This window comes from Somniosus microcephalus, chromosome 3, assembly GCF_052327205.1.
Source record: "Somniosus microcephalus isolate GS21.2 chromosome 3, FLI_Smic_1.0, whole genome shotgun sequence".
NCBI lineage: Eukaryota > Metazoa > Chordata > Chondrichthyes > Squaliformes > Somniosidae > Somniosus > Somniosus microcephalus.
In genome coordinates this window covers 181,202,269-181,227,030 of record NC_140989.1, presented here as the reverse complement: position 1 = coordinate 181,227,030, position 24,762 = coordinate 181,202,269, and the positions used below count along the sequence as shown (strand labels likewise).

Sequence of the window (24,762 nt, the reverse complement as noted above, 5' to 3'; positions counted from 1 at the left end):
GCACGCCTGCTTGCTGCGCACCGTTAACTGGGCTGATCAAGCACGCTGCTGTTGCTGACTTTTTGGTTAAACTCGACAAGTGTTGCAAACTAACTTTAAATGCCTTTCCTCCGCCTCTTCCTTCCCCGGCATCACCGACTGTTCGCCCGATCCCACTTTTCCATGCATGCTCCAAACCGACGCCAGAAAAAAAAGCGGGGCTCCAAAATAGGGCTGGACACCGCCCCATAGGAACACCGTTCTGTGTTGGCGAGAAGTGCGACCATAGTTTAGTACCTCCGGCGTGCCACCCACCTTTGGGCTAAATCACACAGCGAATGCGGGTCAGGTCGGCAAGAGGGCTGGGATTTATGATCAGATTCTGATGTGGCAAATTCATCAGATGGTAAGACCTTCAATGATCAATGTCTTCCCACCGCAGAATTACAGATGTTTCCTGTCCAGTTTACATTGCTGAAAAGCCCACTGAACAATCACATCGTGGGGTCCAAAACCAGCCAGGTGGCAAGGCAAGCCTACCCCAGTGATACTAATTGTTAGCGCAATTACCTAACATGAATATTCTTTTCAATTCATTTGACAGATCTGAAACACTAACTTATGTTTTTATTCCCTGGGCTATCACGTGTGTATATTCAACTAAGAAAAGCATACTTGACTGTTAGTAGAACTGTTTGCTAAATAAGCACTTTCATTCTAATTTTTTTTTAGGAGGTATAGTGACCACAATCTAATTTTGAGTACAGTATCTTGTTTTGTACAAGGAGTTGATTGGTGATTTTGGGAGAGGAGGGCAGGTCTGTCCAAACTAAAATCAGTGTCGGCAATTTCAAATCATAATTGCCAAATTTAGGTCAATAATTAAAGTATCTTGTGTGCCACCCCTGGTCACAGAAACTTGTTTTGAGTATCCTCTTTTACACAAGGATGGCAATGAGTGAAGTGCAGTGTCATCAGGACTTCCCTAGAAAGAAGACACCACTAATAGATAGCAAACGACCTGTCCAAACTCAAAGTGCATGTCAGTAAATTTAAAAGAGTGGAAATTTCTATTTATAAATCAAACAAACTGACGGCTACCACATGGTTGTACCCCATGGTCACCTGGGTTTTACAGTTCTGATGAAAGGTCATCGACCTGAAACGTTAACTCTGTTTCTCTCTCCACAGATGCTGCCTGACCAGCTGAGTATTTCCAGCATTTCTGTTTTTATTTCAGATTTTCAGCATTCGCAGTATTTTGCTTTTGCAGCTTGTTTGAATAACAATTTTTCATGTTTACACCTAGACAGTGAGCATTGGCAAGTTATTTAGTCATGGGGGGAGGTGGGGTGTCATTAAGGCCTATCCCAATTGTATCCTCACAACTCCACACATGCTCGATTTCCAGGCAGAGTTATGACATAGTGAATAGGAGCCTCAGTTCATTTTCCCACTCTCGAGCCAGGGACTTTGAGGACGGCTGTGGTGCCCCTATCAGCAAGTTATAAAACACTCCCACCGTATAGAACTAACCACCCTATTGGCTGGTATAAAGATGGTTTATGGCCATTGAAGGAGCATTCATGTCACGGCCTGTCAGACTGTTAATCAGCCTGCAAATCATAGGATTACATAGGATATACAGTACAGAAACAGGCCATTCGACCCAACCAGTCCATGCCGGCATTTATGCTCCACTAGAGCCTCCCCCCGTCTTTCCTCATCTAACTCTTATCAGCATAACCCTCTATTCCCTTCTCCCCCATATGTTTATCTTGCCTCCCCTGAAATGCATCTATCTGTACTATTCACTTCAACCACTCCCTGTGATAGCAAGTTCCACATTCTCACCACTCTCTGGGTAAAGAAGTTTCTTCTGAATTCCCTATTTGATTTCTTGGTGACTATCATATTGATGGCCTCTAGTTTTCCTCTTCCCCACAAGTGGAAACATTCCCTCTGTATCTAGTCTATCAAAACCTTTCATAATTTTAAAGACCTCTATTAGGTCACCCCTCAGCCTTCTCTTTTCAAGAGAAAAGAGACCCAGCCTGTTCATCCTTTCCTGATAAGTATACCCTCTCATTTCTGGTATCATCCTTGTAAACCTTTTTTGCACCCTCTACAGTGCCTCTATATCCTTTTTATAATATGGCGACCAGAATGGTACGCAGTCCTTCAACTACTTCATACTGTTCTCCAAGGGAAGATTGTGAAAATCCAAAAACATCAACTGGGGACATCAGCATCATAACCATACAACATTAGATGGGAAGATCCTTTTGGGCTGAATGGATGTAAGGATATGAATCAAAGAACACTTCCAGGTGACTGCTGTGGGTGCAAAGTGCACGCTGTTGTGTAATGCGTATTTGTGGTATGGTTTGGAAGCATTTTAAGACGAATGTTTAAATGTCTTAATCTAAATGTACACTCTCGGGAGCCGCAAGCCTACATTTCGTTGTACTGCACTTGTGCACTAACAATGACAATAAAAGTTGATTTGATTTGATTTGAAATAATTGTGCCAAAATATGCTTGGAATGCTGCACTAATACTGTGTTCTCCTACCCTGCCTAATCCGATAAGGTCCTTAAACGTCTTCCTGCATTGCATCTAGGTGTGTGGGGTGATACTTATGGCAGTGTTTGCTAGTGCTCTGGGGGAGGGTTTAAACTAAGATGGCAGGGGGTTGGGAACCTGAGCAGGGGGACAGAGGAAAGGGAAACAAGGATAAAAGCAAAAGATAGGAAGGAGAAAAACAAAAGTGGCAGTCAGAGAAATCAATGGTTTAAATCAAACATGGCCACAGTAAATAATAATTCTAATATGTCTAAGAGTGTTAAAAAAACAAGCCTGAAGGCTTTGTGTCTTAATGCGAGGAGCATTCGTAATAAGGTGGATGAATTAGCTGTGCAAATAGAGGTAAACGAATATGATTTGACGGAAACATGGCTCCAGGGTGGCGAAGGCTGGGAACTCAACATCCAGGGGTATTCAATATTCAGGAAAGATAGGCAAAAGGGAAAGGGAGGTGGGGTAGCATTACTGGTTAAAGAAGGGATTAACACAATTGTAAGGAAGGATATTAGCTCTGATGATGTGGAATCTGTATGGGTAGAACTGAGAAATACCAAGGGGCAGAAAACGTTAGTGGGAGTGGTATATAGACCTCCAAACAGTAATGTGGAGGTTGGGGATGGCATTAAAAGGGAAACTAGAGAAGCGTGCAAAAAGGGCACAGCAATTATCATGGGTGACTTTAATCTACATATCGATTGGGCTAACCAAACTAGTAACAATACTGTGGAGGAGGAATTCCTGGAGTGTTTACGGGATGGTTTCCTGGACCAATATGTCGAACCAACTGGAGATCAGGCCATCTTAGACTGGGTATTATGTAATGAAAAAGGATTAATTAGCAATCTTGTATGAGGCCCCTTGGGTCAGAGCGATCATAATATGATCGAATTCTTCATTAAGATGGCGAATGAAGTAGTTGACTCAGAGATTAGGGTCCTGAATTTAAATAAAGGAAACTACGATGGTCTGAGGCACGAATTGGGTAGGATTGACTGGGGAATGTCACTCAAAGGGTTAACGGTGGATAGGCAATGGCAAACATTCAAAGACCGCATGGATGAACTACAGAATTTGTTCATCCCAGTTTGGCATAAAAATAAAACAAAAAAGGTGACTCAACCGTGGCTAACGAGGGAAATTAGTGATAGCATAAGATCCAAGGAGAGGACATATAAATTGGCCAGAAAAAGCAGTAATCCAGAGGATTAGGAGCAGTTTAGGATTCAACAAAGGAGGACAAAGGGATTCATTAAGAAAGGGAAAATAGAATATGAGAGTAAGCTCGCAGGGAACATAAAAACTGACTAAAAGCTTTTATAGATATGTGAAGAGAAAAAGATTGGTGAAGTCAAGCGTAGGTCCCTTGCAGTCAGAATCAGGGGAATTTATAATGGGGAACAAAGAAATGGCAGACCAATTAAATACATATTTTGGTTCTGTCTTCACAAATGAGGACACAAATAACCTCCCAGAGATGTCGGGGAACATAGGGTCTGATGAAAGGGAGGAACTGAAAGAAATCAGTATTTGTAGGGAAATGGTGTTAGGGAAATTGATGGGATTGAAGGCCGATAAATCCCCAGGGCCTGATAATCTACATCCTAGGGTACTTAAGGAAGTGGCCCTAGAAATAGTAGATGCATTGCTGATCATCTTCCAACATTCGATGGAATCTGGAACAGTACCCATGGATTGGAGCGTAGCTAATGTTACCCCACTATTCAAAAAAGGTAGAGAGAAAACGAGGAATTACAGACCGGTAAGCCTGACATCGGTAGTGGGGGAAATGCTAGAGTCCATTATAAAAGATGCAATAGCAGAGCACTTGGAAAGCAGTGACAGGATCAGACAAAGTCAACATGGATTTACAAAAGGTAAATCGTGCTTGACTAATCTACTGGAATTTTTTGAGGATGTAACTAGTAAAATAGATAAGGGAGAACCAGTGGATGTGGTGTATTTGGACTTTCAGAAGGCTTTCGATAAGGTCCCACATAAGAAATTAGCGTATAAAGTTAAAGCACATGGGATTGGGGGCAAGGTATTGACTTGGATAGAGAACTGGTTGGCAGACAGAAAGCAAAGAGTTGGAATAAACGGCTCTTTTTCCGAGTGGCAGGCAGTGACTAGTGGGGTACTGCAGGGATTGGTCCTTGGACCCCAACTATTCACAATATATATTAATGATCTAGACAAGGGAACTAGATGTAATATCTCCAAATTTGCAGACGACACAAAGCTGGGTGGGCGTGTGTGCTGTGAGGAGGATGCCGAGAAACTACAGGATGATTTGGACAGGTTGGGTGATTGGGCAGAAGCATGGCAGATGCAATATAACGTGGATAAATGTGAGGTTATCCACTTTGGTGTCAAAAACAGGAAGGCAGATTATTATCTGAATGGCAATATATTGGGAGAAGGGGAAGTGCAACGAGGCCTGGGTGTCCTTGTGCACCAGTCGCTGAAGGTAAGCATGCAGGTGCAGCAGGCGGTTAAGAAGGCAAATGGTATGTTGGCCTTCGTAGCGAGAGGGTTTGAGTACAGGAACAAGGATGTCTTGCTGCAGTTGTACAGGGCCTTGGTGAGACCACACCTTGAGTATTGTGTGCAGTTTTGGTCGCCTTATCTGAGGAAGGATATTCTTGCCATGGAAGGAGTTCAGAGAAGATTCACCAGGCTGATACCTGGGATAGCAGACATATGAGGAGAGATTGGGTCGATTGGGCTTATACTCGCTGGAGTTTAGAAGAATGAGAGGGGATCTCATTGAAACTTATAAAATTCTGGCAGGACTGGACAGACTAGATGCAGGGAGGATATTCCCGATGGTCGGGGAGTCCAGAACCAGGGGTCACAGTCTAAGGATAAGGGGTAGGCCATTTAGGACAGAAATTAGGAGGAATTTCTTCACCCAGAGAGTGGTGAACCTGTGGAATTCTCTACCACAGAAGGCAGTAGAGGCCAATTAATTAAATATATTCAAGAAGGAGTTGGATATATTTCTAAAGGCTAAAGGGATCAAGGGGTATGGGGAGAAAGCAGGGACCGGGTACTGAACTTGGATGATCAGCCATGATCGCATTGAATGGCGGAGCAGGCTCGAGGGGCCGAATGGCCTACTCCTGCTCCTATCTTCTATGTTTCTATCTGCTGTACGCTCCTGGGAAAGATCGCAATACGTTGTCGATATCGTAGTCTAATTACAAGGGAGAGCTTATTTTATGAGCATGTGTTGACAAGCCATACAACAATCATCTTCCAGATACTTGTGCAGGTATAAAACAGTCATGTTTCTCCCTGAGTCTGAGTTACGGGCAGCAAGAGGATAAGAGGGTAGAATGAATACAACCAACTGGCATGAGTTCACTGCAATAAATTATCCTTAAAATTGGTAGGAAGAGATTCCTGGAAAACATTTGCCACTATTCAGTCACACTTCAACAATGTTTTTAATTGTTATTTCATTAGATTACAGAGCTCGTTAATACGTAATACTGACTGTCAGTTACAATGAAAAATGCCACCTGGTATGGCAAATGTGGTCATTCTAGCAGTGCAGAGTGGCCGTGAACGACTGAGCCGCACCACAACAGCACTGGGTAATGAGTAAGTAAAAGTTAACTGTAGTTCCTTAAATCTCCACTCAATTCCTCCACACAGTTTGAGGAGATTGTAACTAATTCATCAATAACTGGTATCAGTTCTTTATTTTCACATCACTGAATTATGCTCCTCTCCCAATATAGCCGTAGTCTGAATTTAAAGTGCATTGCCATTTAAAAAAAATCTCTGTGTACTTTGAGAGTTTTCTCCCTCGTGCTGAGTAATCCAGTCTGTTTAAAAGCAGGCAAAAGGCCTGGCTACCGTGTTGCATCCCGACTGATTGAAGCCATCTTGCTCCTTTGTAGTGGGTTTATAGCTATTTTAGGGTGCATTTATCGTATAACTGATTGTACTTCGCACCAATGCTAAATTTTTGCAGTATAAACCCATTGTTACAGCCTGATCTGACTCCAGAGCAAAGTGGAGTGACACTCCAGGGTGTCTCACTTGGCTTGGCTCCAAATATAGGTCAGGAGCTATGAATTTATCGTACAATTTTACATCAAAATGCCAACACAGAAACATACCACTTGGCTCAACTAGTCCATGTTGGTGTTCATTCTCCACACAAGCAGAATCCTAATCCCATGTGCCCAGCGTATTCCCATATCCCTTTATCCCCTTTCCTTCAATCACCTATCTAATCTATATTTACATTTTGACATGGTCTCTGCTTCAGTCACTAACTGGTAATGCATTCCACAGCTTCACAATCCTCTTGTGTAAAAAACTTTCTCTTACATTTAATCCTATATCTATGTCCCCTCATTCTAAACCCTTCAATCACTGGAAACAGTCTGTTTCCTGCTTTGTCCCATATCTTCATAATTTTAAACACTTATCAAATTACCCCATAATCTCCTCTGTTCTAATGACAGCAGCCCCAATTTTTCAAATCTTTCTTCATATTTGTATTTCCTCATACCAGGCACCATCCTAGTGAATCTACACTGTACCCTCTCTATTGCCTCAACGTCCTTCCTATAATGTGGAGCCCACAACTGTACACAGTACTCTAACTATGATCTTACTAAGGTTTAACATAGATTCATCATTACATCTCGACTTTTATATTCTACACCTCTTTGCCATAAAACCCAGTATTCCATTGGCTTTTCTACAGCCATAACCATTTGAGGTGCTACTTTTAATGTCTTGTGAACTGTAACCTACAAATCCCTCCACTCTTCCACATCTCCCAGCTTCTCCCCACCCCATTTAAGACTTGAGCACAAAATCTAGGCTGATGCTCCAGTGCAGTACTGAGAGTGCTGCACTGTCGGAGGTGCCGTCTTTCAGATGAGACGTTAAATCGAAGCTCCGTCTGCCCTCTCAGGTGGATATAAAAGATCCCATGGCACTATTTCGAAGAAGAGCATGGTAGTTCTTCCAGGCATAACAACAGAAAACGCTGGAAAAACTCAGCAGGCCAGGCAACATCCGTGGAGAGAGAAATAGAGTTAACGTTTCAGGTCGATGACCCTTCATCAGAACTGAGAAAAAAGGCAGGAAATGAAACAGATTAAAAGGTCAGTTTGGGGGCTGGGACATGGGGGAGGGGATGAAAGAACAAAAGGGTTGACAAAGGGTTTCGACCTGAAACGTTGACTCTATTTCTCTCTCCACGGATGTTGCCTGGCCTGCTGAGTTTTTCCAGCATTTTCTGTTGTTATTTCGGATTTCCAGCATCTGCAGTATTTTGCTATCGTGTTAAACTAACGGAGTGATTATTTGCAACGCATTTTTGACTCTCTGCGGATGTGTACCCATTTGGTACTGCGCATGCGCATTAAATCTGGCCGCGCATGCGCAGTACCAAATGGTACGGCGGCTGCGGCCTGCACCGCCATGCTTCCGTCGGCTTCGTGCAGAGAAGGTCAGAGGATCGGGTTGGTGGCCGGGGGTTGGAAAGAGGGGATCGGAGAGCGGATCGAAGTTGAGAGAGAGAGGAGAGGCGAGGAGAGTGGATCAAAAGGGGGTAAGAGAGACGAGGGGATCTAAGGGGGGAGGAGAGGGGATAGAAGTGGGAAAGAGGTGAGGGGATCGAAGTGGGGAAGAGAGGCGAGGGGATCGAAGGAGGGAGGAGAGGGAATCAAGGGGGGGGAGGAGAGGGGATCGAAGAGGGGGAGGAGAGGGAATCAAGGGGGGGAGGAGAGGGGATCGAAGGGGGGGAGGAGGAGAGGAGATCGAAGGGGGGGAGGAGAGAGGATCGAAGGGAGGAGGAGAGGGGATCGAAGGGAGGAGGAGAGCGGATTGAGGGGGGTAGGCGAGGGAATCAAAGGGGGGTGGAGAGGGGATCGAAGGGGGGAGGAGAGGGGATCAAAGGGGGGAGGCGAGGGGATCGAAGTGGGGGAGGAGAGAGGATCGAAGAGGGGGGAGAGGAGAGCGGATCGAGGGGGGGAGGAGAGCAAATCGAGGGGGGAGAGCGGATCGAGGGGGGGAGGAGAGCGGATCGAGGGGGGAGAGTGGATCGAGGGGGGAGGAGAGCGGATCGAAGGGAGGAGGAGAGGATCAAGGGGGGAGAGGAGAGCGGATCGAAGGGAGGAGGAGAGAGGATTGAAGGGAGGAGGAGAGCGGATTGAAGGGAGGAGGAGAGTGGATCGAGGGGGGAGGAGAGCAGATCGAGGGGGGAGGGCGGATCGAGGGGGGAGAGTGGATCGAGGGGGGAGGAGTGCGGATTGAAGGGAGGAGGAGAGCGGATTGAAGGGAGGAGGAGAGCGGATCGAGGGGGGGAGGAGAGCGGATCGAAGGGAGGAGGCGAGCGGATTGAAGGGAGGAGGAGAGCGGATCGAGGGGGGGAGGAGAGAGGATCGAGGGGTGGGGAGAGCAGATCGAGGGGGGAGTGGATCGAGGGGGGGAGAGTGGATCGAGGGGGGGAGAGTGGATCGAGGGGGGGAGAGTGGATCGAGGTGGGGAGGAGAGTGGATCAAAGGGGGGGAGGAGAGCGGATCAAAGGGGGGGAGGAGAGCGGATCAAAGGGGAGGAGAGCAGATCAAAGGGGAGGAGAGCAGATCAAAGGGGGGGAGGAGAGCGGATCAAAGTGGGGGAGGAGAGTGGATCGAGGGGGGGAGGAGAGCGGATCAAAGAGGGGGAGGAGAGGGGATCGAGGGGGGGATGAGGGGATCGAAGGGGGTAGGAGAGAGGATCGAAGGGGGGGAGGGGAGCGGATCGAAGGGGGGAGGGGAGCGGATCGAGGGGGAGGAGAGTGGATCGAGGGGGGGAGGAGAGTGGATCGAGGGGGGGAGGAGAGTGGATCGAGGGGGGGAGGAGAGCGGATCGAGGGGGGAGGAGAGCGGATCGAGGGGGGAGGAGAGTGGATCGAGGGGGGAGGAGAGCGGATCAAAGGGGGGGAGGAGAGCGGATCGAGGGGGGAGGAGAGCGGATCAATGGGGGGAGGAGGTCAGGCGTTCGAGGGGAGAGAAGGTCAGAAAATCCGGGGTGTGGTAGGAGGAAGAGCACGGAAAAAACAGTGGGGATGGGGGAAGAACATGATCCAGGTCTTAAGGTGTGGGGGATGAGAGCGAGAACGTGATCCAGATGGGAAGACGGATCACGTTCTTCCCCCTCTGTTAGACATGGATCATGTGGCATTGAGTGCTGCTAGAGTTTGGTAAGTGGGAGAAAAGTCATTTAAGTGTATTTTGTGAATTTTAGTGTGTTAAAAAGTTAATTATTTGAAGTGAGTTTAATTTTTTAAGTGTATATTAAACTGCTGGGGAGTTTAAACCGGAAGTAGAATCCGGGTATAAAAGGGGCGGGACTAGTGCTGTTGCACAGAGTGCTGTGGCATTGAGTGCTGCTGGAGTTTAGTAAGTGGGAGAGTTCGGGCAATTGATTAGGGGGATTAAATACGTGGGGTTACGGGGATAGGGTGGGATATGTGTTGGTGTAGGGGTTACGGGGATCGGGTGGGATATGTGTCGGTGCAGGCTCGATGGGCCGAAATGGCCTCTATCTGCACTGTGGGGTTTCTGTGATTTCTGTGAAGTGGGAGGTGAGGGTGTGTTTTTTGCTCTGTTTTGTTCCCCACTCCCAGGCTTAGACTGCACTGCGGAAGCGGAGCAGCGAGACGAGTCAACCAAACAGGCCCCACAGACAGTATTCAAGGAGGAGGTTGGTGATCAGCTGGTTGGTTGGTTTTCTTCCTTCTCTTTTATACCTTTAAGTTGGTAAGTCCTATTGAACAGTGGTGTAATATTATCATCTATATCGGGGCAGAGGGTCTTCATAACTAATAATAAGAAATTTAATTAATTACATAGATATGGATATATGGATGAACAGGTGATGTGGCACTGTTGCAAAATGTGGGAGCTGGTGGACCCCATTGAGGCTCACGGTGATTACATTTGCGATAAGTGTTTGCTGCTAGAGGAACTCAAGCTCCATGTTAAAGAGCTTGAGACTGAGCTTCAGACACTGCGACACATCAGGGAGGGGGAGAAGTTCCTGGACTCTATGTTTCAGGAGGTGGTCACACCTATGAAATTAATTAATGCAGATGTAGTCCGTGGTCAGGGACAGGACGGTGTGACTACGAGTGAGGCAGGTACAGGGATCCAGGAGGTAGTGTTGAAGGAGCCGCAGCCCTTGCTCTTGTCAAGCAGGATCGAGGTTCTTACTCCCTGTGAGGGCGGGAGCGGGGACTGCAGGGCGGATGAGCAACCTGGCCACAGCACCGTGGTACAGGGGGCCATTCAAGTGGAGGGAGTAAAAAGAAATGTAGTGGTAGGGGATAGTATCATTAGGGGGATAGATAGGGTTCTCTGCAGTCAAGAGTGGGAGTCCCGAAGGCTGTGTTGCCTGCCCGGTGCCAGGGTTAAGGACATCTCTTCTGGGCTGGAAAGAAACTTGGAGTGGGAGGGGGAGGATCCAGTTGTCATGGTCCATGTTGGTACAAATGACGTAGATAGGACAAGGAAGACGGTTCTGTTAAAGGAGTATGAGCAGCTAGGGGTCAAATTAAAAAACAGAACCTCAAGGGTAATAATCTCTGGGTTATTACCTGAGCCATGAGCGAATTTGGCTAGGATAAATAAAATTAAAGAGTTAAATGCGTGGCTCAAAGACTGGTGTGGGAGAAATGGGTTTTGCTTCTTGGGACACTGGCACCAGTACTGGGACAGGAGGGAGCTGTTCCGTTGGGACGGACTCCACTTGGCCAGTGCTGGGACTAGAGCCCTGGCGAATCATATAACTAGGGCTGTAGAGAGGGCTTTAACTTAATTAGTGGCGGGGAGGTTTCTAGAGAGCAAATAATAGAAATGACAACGGAGAAGGTCATAGACTTAGGTAGCAGTGGGGGAATTAAAAAACAGAACGTGTCAGGAAGGGACAGAAGGTATGGAGTAAAAGGTAAAGTACTAAAAGGGGAAAAAACAGGAACTAAGTGTCACAAAACATATTTGAAAGTTCTTTATCTGAATGCACGTAGCATTCGTAACAAAATGAATGAGTTAACGGCACAAATAACTACATATGGGTATGATCTTGTGGCCATCACAGAAATATGGCTGCAGGGTGACCATGACTGGGAATTAAACATACCAGGTTATTTAACAATCAGGAAGGACAGGCAGGAAGGGAGGGGCGGTGGGGTGGCTATGTTAATAAAGGAAGGAATCACTATAATATAGAGAAATGCTTTTGGGTCAAAGGAGCAGGATAGTGAAACAGTTTGGGTGGAGATAAGGAATAATAAGGGGAAAAAAACACTAGTGGGCATAGTCTATAGGCCTCCGAACAGTTGCAACTCTGTTGGACGGAGTATTAATCAGGAAATAGTTGAGGCTTGTAATAAGGGAACAGCTATAATTATGGGGGATTTTAACTATCATATTAACTGGACAAATCAAATTGGGCAGAGCAGCCTTGAGGATGAGTTCATTGAGTGTATTAGGGATGGGTTTCTTGAGCAGTATGTAACTGAACCGACCAGGGGGCAAACAACCTTAGATTTGGTCCTGTGTAATGAGACAGGATTAATTAAAAATGTCCTAGTAAAGGATCCCCTTGGAATGAGTGACCATAACATGGTTGAATTCCATATTCAATTAGAGGGTGAGAAGGTTGGATCTCAAACAAGCGTGCTGAGCTTGAATAAAGGAGACTATGAAGGTATGAGAGCGGAATTGATTAGAGTGGACTGGGAAAATAGATTAAAGGGTAAGACGGTACATGATCAGTGGTGTACATTTAAGGAGTTATTTTACAACTTCCAAAAAATATATATTCCACTGAGGAAAAAAGGGTGTAAAAGAAAAGATAGCCATCCGTGGCTAAGTAAAGTAATTAAGGATAGTATCCGACTAAAAACAAGGGCATATAAGGTAGCCAAATCTAGTGGGAGGATACACGATTGGGAAGTCTTTAAAAGACAGCAAAAATAACTAAAAGATTGATTAAGAAAAGGAAGATAGATTATGAAAGTAAATTAGCAAAAACTATAAAAACAGATAGCAAAAGTTTCTATAGTTCTATAAAAAGAAAAAGGGTGGCTAAAGTAAATGTTGGTCCCTTAGAGGATGAGACCGGGAAATTAATGGTGGGAAACATGGAGATGGCAAAAACGCTGAACAAATATTTTGTATCAGTCTTTACAGTAGAGGACACTAAGAATATCCCAACACTGGACAAACAGGGGGCTCTAGGGGGGGAGGAGCTAAATACGATTAAAATCACTAAGGAAGTGGTACTTGGTAAAATAATGGGACTCAAGGCGGATAAATCCCCTGGACCTGATGGCTTACATCCTAGGGTCTTGAGGAAAGTGGCGTTAGGGATTGTGGATGCATTGGTAATAATTTTCCAAAACTCCCTGGACTCAGCAAAGGTCCCGGCAGATTGGAAAACTGCTAATGTAACACACTTATTTAAAAAGGGTAGTAGGCAGAAGGCTGGAAACTATAGACCTGTTAGCCTAACATCTGTGGTTGGTAAAATGTTAGAGTCCATTATTAAGGCGACAGTAACGGGACATTTGGATAAACATAATTTAATAGGACAATGTCAGCATGGTTTCATGAAGGGGAAGTCATGTTTGACAAATTTGCTTGAGTTCTTTGAGGAAGTAACATACAGGGTGGATAAAGGGGAACCAGTGGACGTAGTGTATTTAGACTTCCAAAAGGCTTTGACAAGGTGCCACACAAAAGATTATTGCTCAAGATAAAAAATCACGGGATTGGGGGTAATATTCTGGCGTGGGTGGAGGATTGGCTCTCTAACAGAAAGCAGAGAGTTGGGATAAATGGTTCGTTCTCAGACTGGCAATCAGTGGTGTTCCGCAGGGGTCAGTGCTGGGTCCCCAACTCTTTACAATCTATATTAACGATTTGGAGGAGGGGACCGAGTGTAACATATCAAAGTTTGCAGATGATACAAAGATGGGAGGGAAAGTAGTGAGTGAGGAGGACATAAAAAACCTGCAAAGGGACATAGACAGGCTAAGTAAGTGGACAGAGATTTGGCAGATGGAATACAATACTGGAAAGTGTGAGGTTATGCACTTTGGCAGGAAAAATCATAGAGCAAGTTATTATCTTAATGGCAAGAAACTGGAAAGTACTGTAGTACAAAGGGATCTGGGGGTCCTGGTGCACAAACCTCAAAAAGTTAGTATGCAGGCGCAGCAAGTGATCAAGAAGGCCAATGGAATGTTGGCTTTTATTGCTAGGGGGATAGAATATAAAAACAGGGAGATATTGCTGCAGTTGTACAAGGTATTGGTGAGACCGCATCTGGAATACTGCATACAGTTTTGGTGTCCATACTTAAGAAAAGACATACTTGCTCTCGAGTCAGTACAAAGAAGGTTCACTCGGTTAATCCCGGGGATGAGGGGGTGGTCATGTGAGGAGAGGTTGAGTAGATTGGGACTCTACTCATTGGAGTTCAGAAGAATGAGAGGCGATCTTATTGAAACATATAAGATTGTGAAGGGGCTTGATCGGGTGGATGCGGTGAGGATGTTCCCAATGATGGGTGAAACTAGAACTAGGGGGCATAATCTTAGAATAAGGGGCTGCTGTTTCAAAACTGAAATGAGGAGAAACTTCTTCACTCAGAGGGTAGTAGGTTTATGGAATTTGCTGCCCCAGAAAGCTGTGGAAGCTACATCATTAAATAAATTTAAAACAGAAATAGATAGTTTCCTAGAAGTAAAGGGAATTAAGGGTTACGGGGAGCGGGCAGGAAATTGGACATGAGTCTAAGTTCGGAATGGTCATGGCCCTGTGGGTAGTGGAGTGGGCCCAGGGGCCGTGTAGCCTGGTTCTGCTCCTACTTCTTGTGTTCTAATTCTGTGTTAGATTTTAGGAGATGGTTTTATTCCTGTTCCTGGCTGAGGTGGAGATCGCCTTTACAGAAGGTAAGTACTGTAGAAAATATAGGGACAGAGTGATCTCCTGGACGAGTTTCGATCGCCTAGATGGGTCGGAGAGGAATTTCCCAGATTTTTTCTCCCAAATTGGCCATTGGGTTTTTTAGCTGGTTTTCGCCTCTCCTGGGAGATCACATGGGTTCGGGTGGATGGAGAGTGATAGAAGATTTGAGGTTAGGATCAGATCAGCCATGATCTTATTGAATGGTGGAGCAGACTCGAGGGGCCGATTGGCCTACTCCTGCTCCTATTTCTTATGTTCTTATGTTCTAACACTACCCCCACCCCCTTTACACCTGCTCCACGTTCTCCCTCTCCTCCCCATAGACCTGGCTGATTTCCTGGAAAACCCAGCACATGTATGGCAAGTGACATCATTGGACTGGATGAAATCTGGAAGTCACGACATTGTCACTATTCACTTTGTACCCAATAAACCTGTTAACAATCCGTGACTCAAACAAATCTGGTCAGGAACATGGCGGGTGGGGGGTGGTCAGGAACGGGTAGTGGGAGAAGGTCAGGAACTTTTTGGGGAGGGAAAAGATCAGGAACTTGTTGCGGGGGGAGGGGGGTGTTGGAGGAGGTCAGGAACTCAGGGGTGGGAAGAAGGTCAGGAACTTGTTGGTGGCGGGGGGGGGCGTCAGGAACTTGTTTGGGGGGGGGGTTTGAAAAGGTCCTAACCCGCGAGGTGAACCCTGTCGGTTCTCTGAAAGCAGTACTGTGAGTTGTGTCCCAGGGGACGTATCGAACTAACTGCGCCCCTGGGATACACAAGCACTGCGCGCCGGCAGTTGGAGCAGGCCCAGGATCGGAATTGCACGGGGGCCCACAGCTCAACGGCCGGCGCGCAAGGTAAGTGCAGGTTGGGGGCTTACACCCGCGGGAAGCCCCTGACCCGAATTTCTGGGCCATGCATGTGTGTTTTTTTCCTAAAACTTAAAAAAAAGTTTTTGCTTCAAATTTTGATGCACATTATTTAACAGGTACAATATCAGCAAATGTGAATAAAACCCATAGGATAGGGGATTGGAGCAAGACATCTGCTGTGCTGGACTGTGTTGGGCAGTTAGGCTGTTACCAAAGTGCCGAACTGCTGAAAAGTTGGATTGTACAGGACCTCACCATTTATAACAGCAAACAGGAACGAAGACTGTGTTCATTCAGCTCCCATTTCTTATAATAAATTGTGTACAAAATTTAGTTTTAGATTCTATAAAGATAGAAAGATTAAAAAAAAGTAATAATTATACTTTGAAAAAAGAAAAAGACTTGCATTTCTATAGCGCCTTTCACAACCTCAGAGCGTCTCAAAGCACTTTATGGCTAATTAAGTACTTTTGAAGTTTAGTCACTGTCGTAACGTAGCACAAACAGCAAATATTGGCCAGGACTTGGGGAGAAGTACCCTGCTCTTCAAAATAGTGCCATGGGATCTTTTACGTCCGCCTGAGAGGGCGGACGGGGACTCGGTTTAACATCTCACCCAAAAGAGGTCACCACCTACAGAGCAGCACTCCCGTAATACTGCACTGGAGTGTCAGCCTAGATTATGGGCTCAAGTTTCTGTAGCAGGACTTGAACCCACAACCTTCTGACTCAGGTGGGAGTGCTGCCAACTGAGCCACGGCTGACACTATGCTGTGAGTATGATTTACAGCAGAATAAAAAAAAGTGGAGAATAAGAAGCAAATCCACCATAATCTTACATCAGCAGATATTTGTTCTCTTCTTGTTGCTAAGTTGCAACATGGTAAGCTTTTCGTATCACTTTAGACACAAAATAAGTATGACAAGCTCGTCTGAGTGGGCAGCAGAACAGGGAGATCACTTCTCCCACAAGCTTCTAGGGATAGCTCAGCAACCTGCTTTCCAGACAGCATCTAATGAAGCTTTGGATTTTACAAATGATTCCCTTCCATCCCTCCAGAACCATACAGCAGCCAGGACTCAGAGCGAAGCGCAGAGGAAGGTGGCAGCTCCAATATACAAGTGTGTTTTTCTGTATGAATCTCGGAGCCACTAGTTCCCAATTTAAGATCTCACCCATTAATAAACTGAAGGGGGGGAGAACAAGAGGAGGATTTGACTGGGGGCTGCAGCCTCAAGCCAACTTGGACCTCAGCTTTATGTCAATTTCGTTCAGCCTTGCATTTCACAATGAATATGCCCAGGCAAAACCAGAACACTTTATTATACATTAATTATAAATTAGGATAAAACAACAAATACTTGGGAATGAATTAAAGGCTTAAATTCAATCTCTGGGTTTAGATGATAACTATAAATTGCTTCAGCATTGCTTTTGTGGATCCTGATGTCACACCTCAATTGTTGAATTATAGCTTTCAAGCTCAGTTGCAGCCACTTATAATAATTGTCATGTGCTTTAAAGACTGCAACAGTTTGCTTTACAGCTAGACTTTGAATGGAGGACAGAATATATTCCAATTAAATGTTAATCCTCAGGCCACTGCTTTTTGTATCATTGATTTTGTATCTGTTTACCAGAGATAGATCTTACAGGTGCGAGATAACTCTCAAGCCACCCATTATGTTCAGTGCTTAAACCACAGGGCACAATTACCCACTTTTCTGCACAACTTTGATCTGTGGTGATGTGAAAAACTGATGTGCAAGAATCACTACACAGCATTAAATCAACAATGAATTCATATTTAAGTGTGTATCCAATGCTTAATTTGTCATATATGTGATCATGTTGGGAGCTGAGTCTTGTCAGGTGGGGAGATAGGGCTTCATGGAATTTTCCAAGAATGTCTAGAGTCATTCCTTCCAGCAATGGTAGAAGTTGTTGTCAAATCTTCACACTCTTCCTTTTGAGAATAATGAAGCAGTGGATGGATTCTGATTAAGCCATAATGTGACCATCTTTATACCAGCAATAGGGTAGTTCGTACTATACAGGTATAGAGCAGGCAGGTTTTATGGGCTCCCACAGTGGGAGTGGGCACCCTTACCTACCAAACAAGAGCATCTGGATGGCAAACCAGAATTCACTCCCTAGGATTGACGAGCACGTTTTGAACCCTGTACCTTCTGACTCAGAGGCAGGCGTGCTCCCACTAAGCCAAGGGATTGCTCCATGGTACAAAGTGAGACTGAAGTAACGTGGACAAGCAGTAGTGAGAAGGGAATTGCCATCTATTTATTTATTTATTGCACTATTTTTTATTTCACAGGATAAAATAAAGTCTTTTCCTCCACAGGTCACATTTATATCTATAATACTCATGCTACCAGTAAACAGAATTAAGATTATAATTATGCTCTTAAAAACAACCCACCATGATTTGTAAAAGTATCTATACTCTTACAGTCACAATATGTTTTGGTAATGTAGGGGGTTTGTGCACAGGCGCGTTTGGGTCAGTCAGCTTTGCCTCTGACTACCTTCCTTGAGCGGTTCGAATGGCTTGCCCCCTGGGTTCTAGACACCGGACTTAGATACAGGCAGCGATTCAGAGAAGACTCGAGTAGACAGGTGGTTGGATGCAAACAAAACCAAGATTTTATTGCAGAGGAAAAACTTGATACAATCTTATGGAAAATTATTAGTGTACACTTCTACAGGCAAAAAATTACAAGAGAGTCATAATAATACTATACTTATACAGGGAATGGGGAACACACGGCACATCGAGGGAAAACAACTATCTTAACAATTCCCTTATCCTTATCCCACCCCCTATACCTAACTAGGTTAATCTATGAGGGGTCAGAATTCATGCTCACCAATAAAAAGGGTTTGTTAGACTCAAAACAGCGGTTGGGTTCGGGGTTCACTCTTGGTGCTCTCTGGAGCCTGCTGTCATCACGTGGGCTCCGGGTGCTGCAAGGGCATTGTCCAGGTTCGAGTACCCCAAAGTTACAGTCTCTGCTTGGGTACTTTACCTTGCAGGGATGATTCTTCGCCGACAGCTTGAGTTTGCCTGAAGATACTCGCAGGTCGGCTGAGGCTGAAGGCCCGATAATTCGAAGCCTACCCTCAGTTGGCCTTCCCCGGGTGGTCTTCCTCCTCCCCTCGTCGCTTCCCGCTTCGCCTGGCCTGGATTGCCCATGTTCGCCCGACCCGGTGTCGGGGCGAGTCTAGATGGAATTGGAGAGGGCATGGGCAAAGGCCAGGGGGTAAGCGCGGGATGGGGGAAAGAGCGGCAGCCACAAGGGCGAGGGGCCGAAGGACCGGGGAGTGGCAATACCGACAGCAGTCGAGCAGCAGTCTTCTTCTTCCAATGACTACGACTACCCCTTGCTACCTGGGGGCCTTCAATTATACCTTCGTCGAAAAACCTTATCTGCCCGCCAAATCAGGTTAGTTCTTTGTTTTATTTTTGGCGGGCTAGTTAAAATAATGGTAGCAATCTATACTGACGGGTTTTTAGATGGCCAGTAATTGCATCTACTGGCCCGATAATGGACTTGTAATGTCCTGAAAGTCCTTGATGGGCTTGTCCAGCCTCGATGGATGTGTTTAATCTGTTTCCGATTATGTATGCAGACTGTTTGATGGCTTTAACTGTAGGCCTCATTGAATTCAGATCTGCCTCTAATTCGGCCTAATACATAATTCACAGTTTGTCTGGGTCCCAAATCACAGCTCTTTTCACAGGAAATCTGCAGCCTTAGTTTCGATTTACCTCAAACAGCCTGGGCTGCAGAATCCATTTTGGAGACCCGCAGGCTTTCTGCCACGAGGCACGGATGCCATCTTGGGCACCCTTTTTAATTTCAAAGAAATGTCCATGCAGGGTCCCTTTTATCGATAATAACCTTCGGGGAAATGCGCAAATTTTGCGAATCTTACAGTAATTCGTTTCCCCTTTAGCTATCTCTTACTCCTGTTTTTCTAAGTCTTCTTGAACACCCTTGCACAGAAAGAAAGAAAGCAAGAAAGAACTTATATAGCGCCTTTCATGACCTCAGGATGTCCCAAAACACTTTACAACCAATGAAGCACTTTTGAAATGTAGTCACTGTTGTAATGTAGGAAACACGGCAACCATTTTGCTTTCCACGAAGTCTGACCTTTTTCGCCTCCCCCGATTTTCTTTGCTCTACCATTGGCAGCTGTGCCTTCAGCTGCCTAGGCCCCAAGCACTGGAATTCCGTCCCTAAACCTCTCTACCTCTCTCCTCCTTAAAGACGCTCCTGAAAACCTACCTCTTTGGCCAAGTGTTTGGTCACCTGTCCTAATATCTCGGTGTCAAATTTTGTTTGGTAACACTCCTGTGAAGCTCCTTGGGATGCCTTACTATGTTAAAAATAATATATAAATGCAAGTTGTTGTTGCTGAAAGCTTTGCAGAACAGTAAGGTGAACAATTATGATTTTACCTTTTAAATAAAGATGAAATTCTGTGATTAATATTGTAGCCCCAACTCTCTAACCTATGCACTCTCCATATCTCATCTGCTCAAGTCAGGCTCAGCAGTGAACAACCTGATTATTTTTGTTCAATGGGACAAAGAGAATTTCTTCTTGTTTTGGAATGAATTAAGAATGTTCTCCCCCGCCCCCAGGTTTTGACAATTCATCAGTTTTTACTGTTCTCCAATGTTACAACTTACAGTCTACTCCCTTCATGTTACAACTTACAGTCTACTCCCTTCATGTTACAACTTACAGTCTACTCCCTTCATGTTACAACTTACAGTCTACTCTCTTCATGTTACAACTTACAGTCTACTCCCTTCATGTTACAACTTACAGTCTACTCCCTTCATGTTACAACTTACAGTCTACTCCCTTCATGTTACAACTTACAGTCTACTCCCTTCATGTTACAACTTACAGTCTACTCTCTTCATGTTACAACTTACAGTCTACTCCCTTCATGTTACAACTTACAGTCTACTCTCTTCATTAGCTGATAATAAGAAGAAATAGTTGGACTGTGGACTTCATAAAAAGAAAGACTTGCATTTCTATAGCGCCTTTCATAACCTCAGGACATCCCAAAGCGCTTTACAGCCAATGAAGTACTTTTGAAGTATAGTCACTGTTGTAATGTAGGAAACATAGCAGCCAATATGCGCACAGCAAGCTCCCACAAACAGCAATGTGTTAATGACCAGATAATCTGTTCTTTAGTGATGTTGACTGAGGGATAAATATTGGCCAGGACACCGGGGATAACTCCCCTGCTCTTTTTTGAAATAGTACCATGGGATCTTTTACATCCACCTGAGAGAGCAGACAGGGCCTCGGTTTAAAGTCTCATCCAAAAGATGGCACCTCCGACAGTGCAGCACTCCCTCAGTACTGTACTAGAGTGATTTTGTGCTCAAGTCTCTGGAGTGGGACTACGAACCCACAACCATCTGACTCAGAGGCAAGAGTGCTACCCACTGAGCCACAGCTGACATGCCCTGAGGTTGTGAAATACACTATATCACGGTGGCATAGTGGTTAGCACTGTTGCCTCACAGTGCCAGGGACCCGGGTTCAAATCTGGCCTCGGGCGACTGTGTGGAGTTTGCACATTCTCCCTGTGTCTGCGTGGGTTTCCTCCAGGTGCTCCGGTTTCCTCCCACAGTCCAAAGATGTGCGGGTTAGGTTGATTTGGCTATGATAAATTGACCCTTAGTGTTAGGGGATTAAATACATGGGGTTACGGGGATAGGGTGGGATATGTGTCGGAGCAGGCTCGATGGGCCGAAATGGCCTCTATCTGCACTGTGGCGATTCTGTGTGATTCTGTGAATCCAGTGCTTTCTTTTTATGATAAGTCCACAGTTCAAACTATTTCCTCTTCTCGGCTAATGAAGGGAGTCGACTCCAATCGGTCAGTGACTAACTTCGTCTGAAAAAATGTCAGAGGGCTGATGTACCAGTGCTGGGGTCGGGAGAGGGGGTGTATCCTGGGCGGTGAGCTGTCTGCCAGTTGTGACAGTTTTGTTGTTGCAGCACACCGCTCCATCAATGACCCAGCAAAGATATTTATAAAATATGGGCAAGAATATTTAAAATGCCAAGGAAGACATTCAAAGTTACAATCTTCCACTGATATGTGAGCGGAACAATCTAAAACTTTACAGCTAGCACTACCTTGCTGCCTGAAAATAGTGCACATTTCTAAATGAATTTCCCTTAATGGTTGTGGGAGACTGTCCATTTAAGAAGCAGGAATGGCTATTACATACAATTTCCACGCCATTTAATTTCATTCAAATTCCTAGGCACGGGAAGTTTGAAAGTTAACACTTACAAAAAGTCTTTGTAAAGTAAACTATGCACTTTCTACACACAAGCATTTTGATAACACAGGTGTGGGGCACGTAATTCCTGTAGCAAAAATTATTACCACATTTTAGATTATGAATAGACCTAAAGGAAGGTTCTGTTAAACTGAGAAGCATTGTAAAAGCAAAAATGAATGCCTTGTTTCACTCAGCCTATGTATTTGACTAGATGTAAAATTGAGAGTAACACAGATAGTAATGCAGAGCAGATTAAAATAATATGGTTTTAATTGAATATATTTCATAGCCATGAGAGCATATAAGGATGAATGCCTCACAAATTAGGCTGAGGTGGCCTATTCACCCCCTCCCCTCATTTTTAGGATTACATTACAAGTTTTTCCAGAAACATATCTGCAGTCACTTCCTCTCTGGCGATGTTGGCGGGTCCAACACAAGGCAAGAATGTTACGAATAGGTGCCCAGATTGCTGCCTGGTTTGGTACTAAACCAAACAAGCAACTAAAGTCTTGGGTTCAATCCCCATTCTGTGTTGAGTTAGCTGATCTCAGTTGGGGCACCATTGGGGACATGAAAATGGTCCTCACCATGCCTACAGTCTGGAATGAGAGAAATAAAATTTAGCCAGGGTTCTCTCCACATCATTGCCCAGGTAGCCCTAAATGAAAGTGTGTGCACACATCAGAGGAGATAGGATCAGACTTGGCTTTCCAAATAATCTCTCAACACTCACCATCCAGGATCAAATATGAAGCATGATCACTTTGCAAGTTACCAGAGGCAATTGTACCCCAACTTAGGTCACATCTTTAAAAGTGGAGAGGCAAAAGGAGAGTGTCTTTAAAAAAAAAACTATATATGTGTATCGATTGTAGAAGGACCAACAGTTTTGTATGACCTTGAAAACAATTACAATTGGAAAGCGAGGACTTCTTCGCTTAACAAGACTAACTGAAGCCATTCCTCCATAGTCTACAGCAGACAATTATGGTAGCCTTATCATTGTGTAGTGGCACAATTTGCGTTGTGTGATTGATGCCATTCTAGGCAAGTGTGTAAAAAAATTAAATTAAGGTTGTGGTCTTCAAAGCTGAATTTCACTGTGGAAAGGGAGGCTGGTGGTGGACCTTACTCAGTAAGGCTGGCTAGGACATGGGTTTACACTTGCAATTCTATTGATGCGATCCCAATTAAAGGTAGGTGCCAAGCAGAGGGGTGTGTACTTGTGCTCGGAGTTGGGCAGTGGAGGAATTATCAGCAACTCATGCCCTCTTAATGGATAATTACAAAATGCCCAGCTGGCTGGTTTCTTCCTTTAAAGAAGTGAGAAAAAGCTGGCTCTTGGCTTAATTGAAATTTTTAACATATTGAAATAAACCTAAAGTATTACTTCCAGCGTGATCCTACATAATATATGATATACACACAAAGGGGAGTGGGGCTAATTGAATAGCTCTTTTAAAGCACAGGCATGTTGGGCCGAATAGCCTTCTTCAGTGCTAGAGAGATATATATATATAAATAATACACATGAATATGCATGATATCAAAATACAGATTTTTGAAAACACACACTCTATAATAGGCCTGAAGGTGTAGAGATGATTTGGCTAGCCAAACTCAGGTGAGGCTGGAGAACTGAAAGACAAGATTTAGGGTGCGTTAAACTTACTGTGCAAGTGGGATGTGGACTTTCCTGATTGCCTCATTAAACATATCTCATTTTATTGACATTATGTAACTCGCAGTGGTGTAAGTGTAGCATGCACCACTCCGTGAAGGTAGAGCTCAAGAGATTGTCAAACTACAAACTAGCTATTATTGCACGCATCATCATATTGTTCCTTTGTCCATATTCCTTTTCTCACTGTTTCTCAGTACGATTAACCTTTCACCTGTTCAAAATGGGTTGCACGTTGAGTTCTCTCACCCATCCTAAGACTTTCAGTGGAATGAACACTTCAAACCAGGCCACTAGACTACCATGAAAAACTGATAGATTGAACCAGACACACACATCACAACACAAATATTTGAAGTGTCAGCAAATACCAGAATCCCACAGAAAAGCACAGAGACATGCAATCTCTATTGATACGTTACGCTCACTATGGTGTACAGGGACATGGGAGATAGAAAAACAGCTAGTGCTGAGAGTCATTCACTATACCATTTTTCTTAAAGGGGCAGGCCATCCCAATAAGAATGTTTGGACAAGTTGGTGCATGTCACTAAAAGCAATATATGGAGCCTATTTCCTCCCTCTTTTTTGGAAATATCTTTTCTCTCCTCCAACTTTCACCCTCCTCTCCTGAAACCAGGGACTCAGGCTAGGGTGTGGTGTCACGGGAACTGGCAGACCTCTGTGACCATTCTCCATGTGTGAGCCTAAACGAAAGTAATGGCAGTCTTTACAACCATGAAAGGGAGTCACAGGCGAGACCAATACTGTCTTCACAATACATCTCTCTAAACATTCACACTTTACAGCAGGAATTGATGGATAATGCCACCTCAACAGAATGGCACAAGAGCGTAGGAACATTGAGAACAGGAGTAGGCCATTCGGCCCCTTGAGTCTACTCCACCATTTAGTTAGATCATGGCTGATCTGTACCTCAAGATGCCATAATAGTTAAAAGATAAATAGTCAATGGAAATATTCTTTTTAAAGTATTAACTTTGTTTTGGTCAAACTGAACATTGAAGACAGTTTGACTGCTTCAGGTTGTCATGACGTTGCCATGGTGATCATTAAAGAGTACCAAGTTCATCTGCCACTGATAAATTACTAATGATATAAAAATCTCAAAGAAAATTATTCTCATCATTGCGTGGGACATTTTTCCATAAAAATTCGTGGAAATATTTTGGTTCCAACAATATAGTCAATGAAGCAGATGGTCTAGCAGCACTCTACAGGGAAAGCTGTTGCCAAGGTGATCAGGTTGCAAGTACAACCTTTCTGAATACCCCTAACTGATATGCACG

General features: G+C 44.6%; 1 protein-coding gene and 1 long non-coding RNA gene across 3 annotated transcripts in view; one reads left to right on the top strand and one right to left on the bottom strand.

The window, feature by feature from the left end:
* The window catches only part of LOC147121610 (1-acyl-sn-glycerol-3-phosphate acyltransferase delta-like), a 342,875-nt gene that overhangs the window by 194,306 nt on the left and 123,807 nt on the right, over window positions 1-24,762 (bottom strand). The gene's annotated exons all lie outside the window — the stretch shown is intronic.
* LOC147121611 (uncharacterized) lies at window positions 5,744-17,234 on the top strand. The gene is made up of 2 exons (XR_015077580.1): window positions 5,744-6,171; window positions 15,535-17,234. It is a non-coding gene; the product is annotated as an uncharacterized LOC147121611 (long non-coding RNA).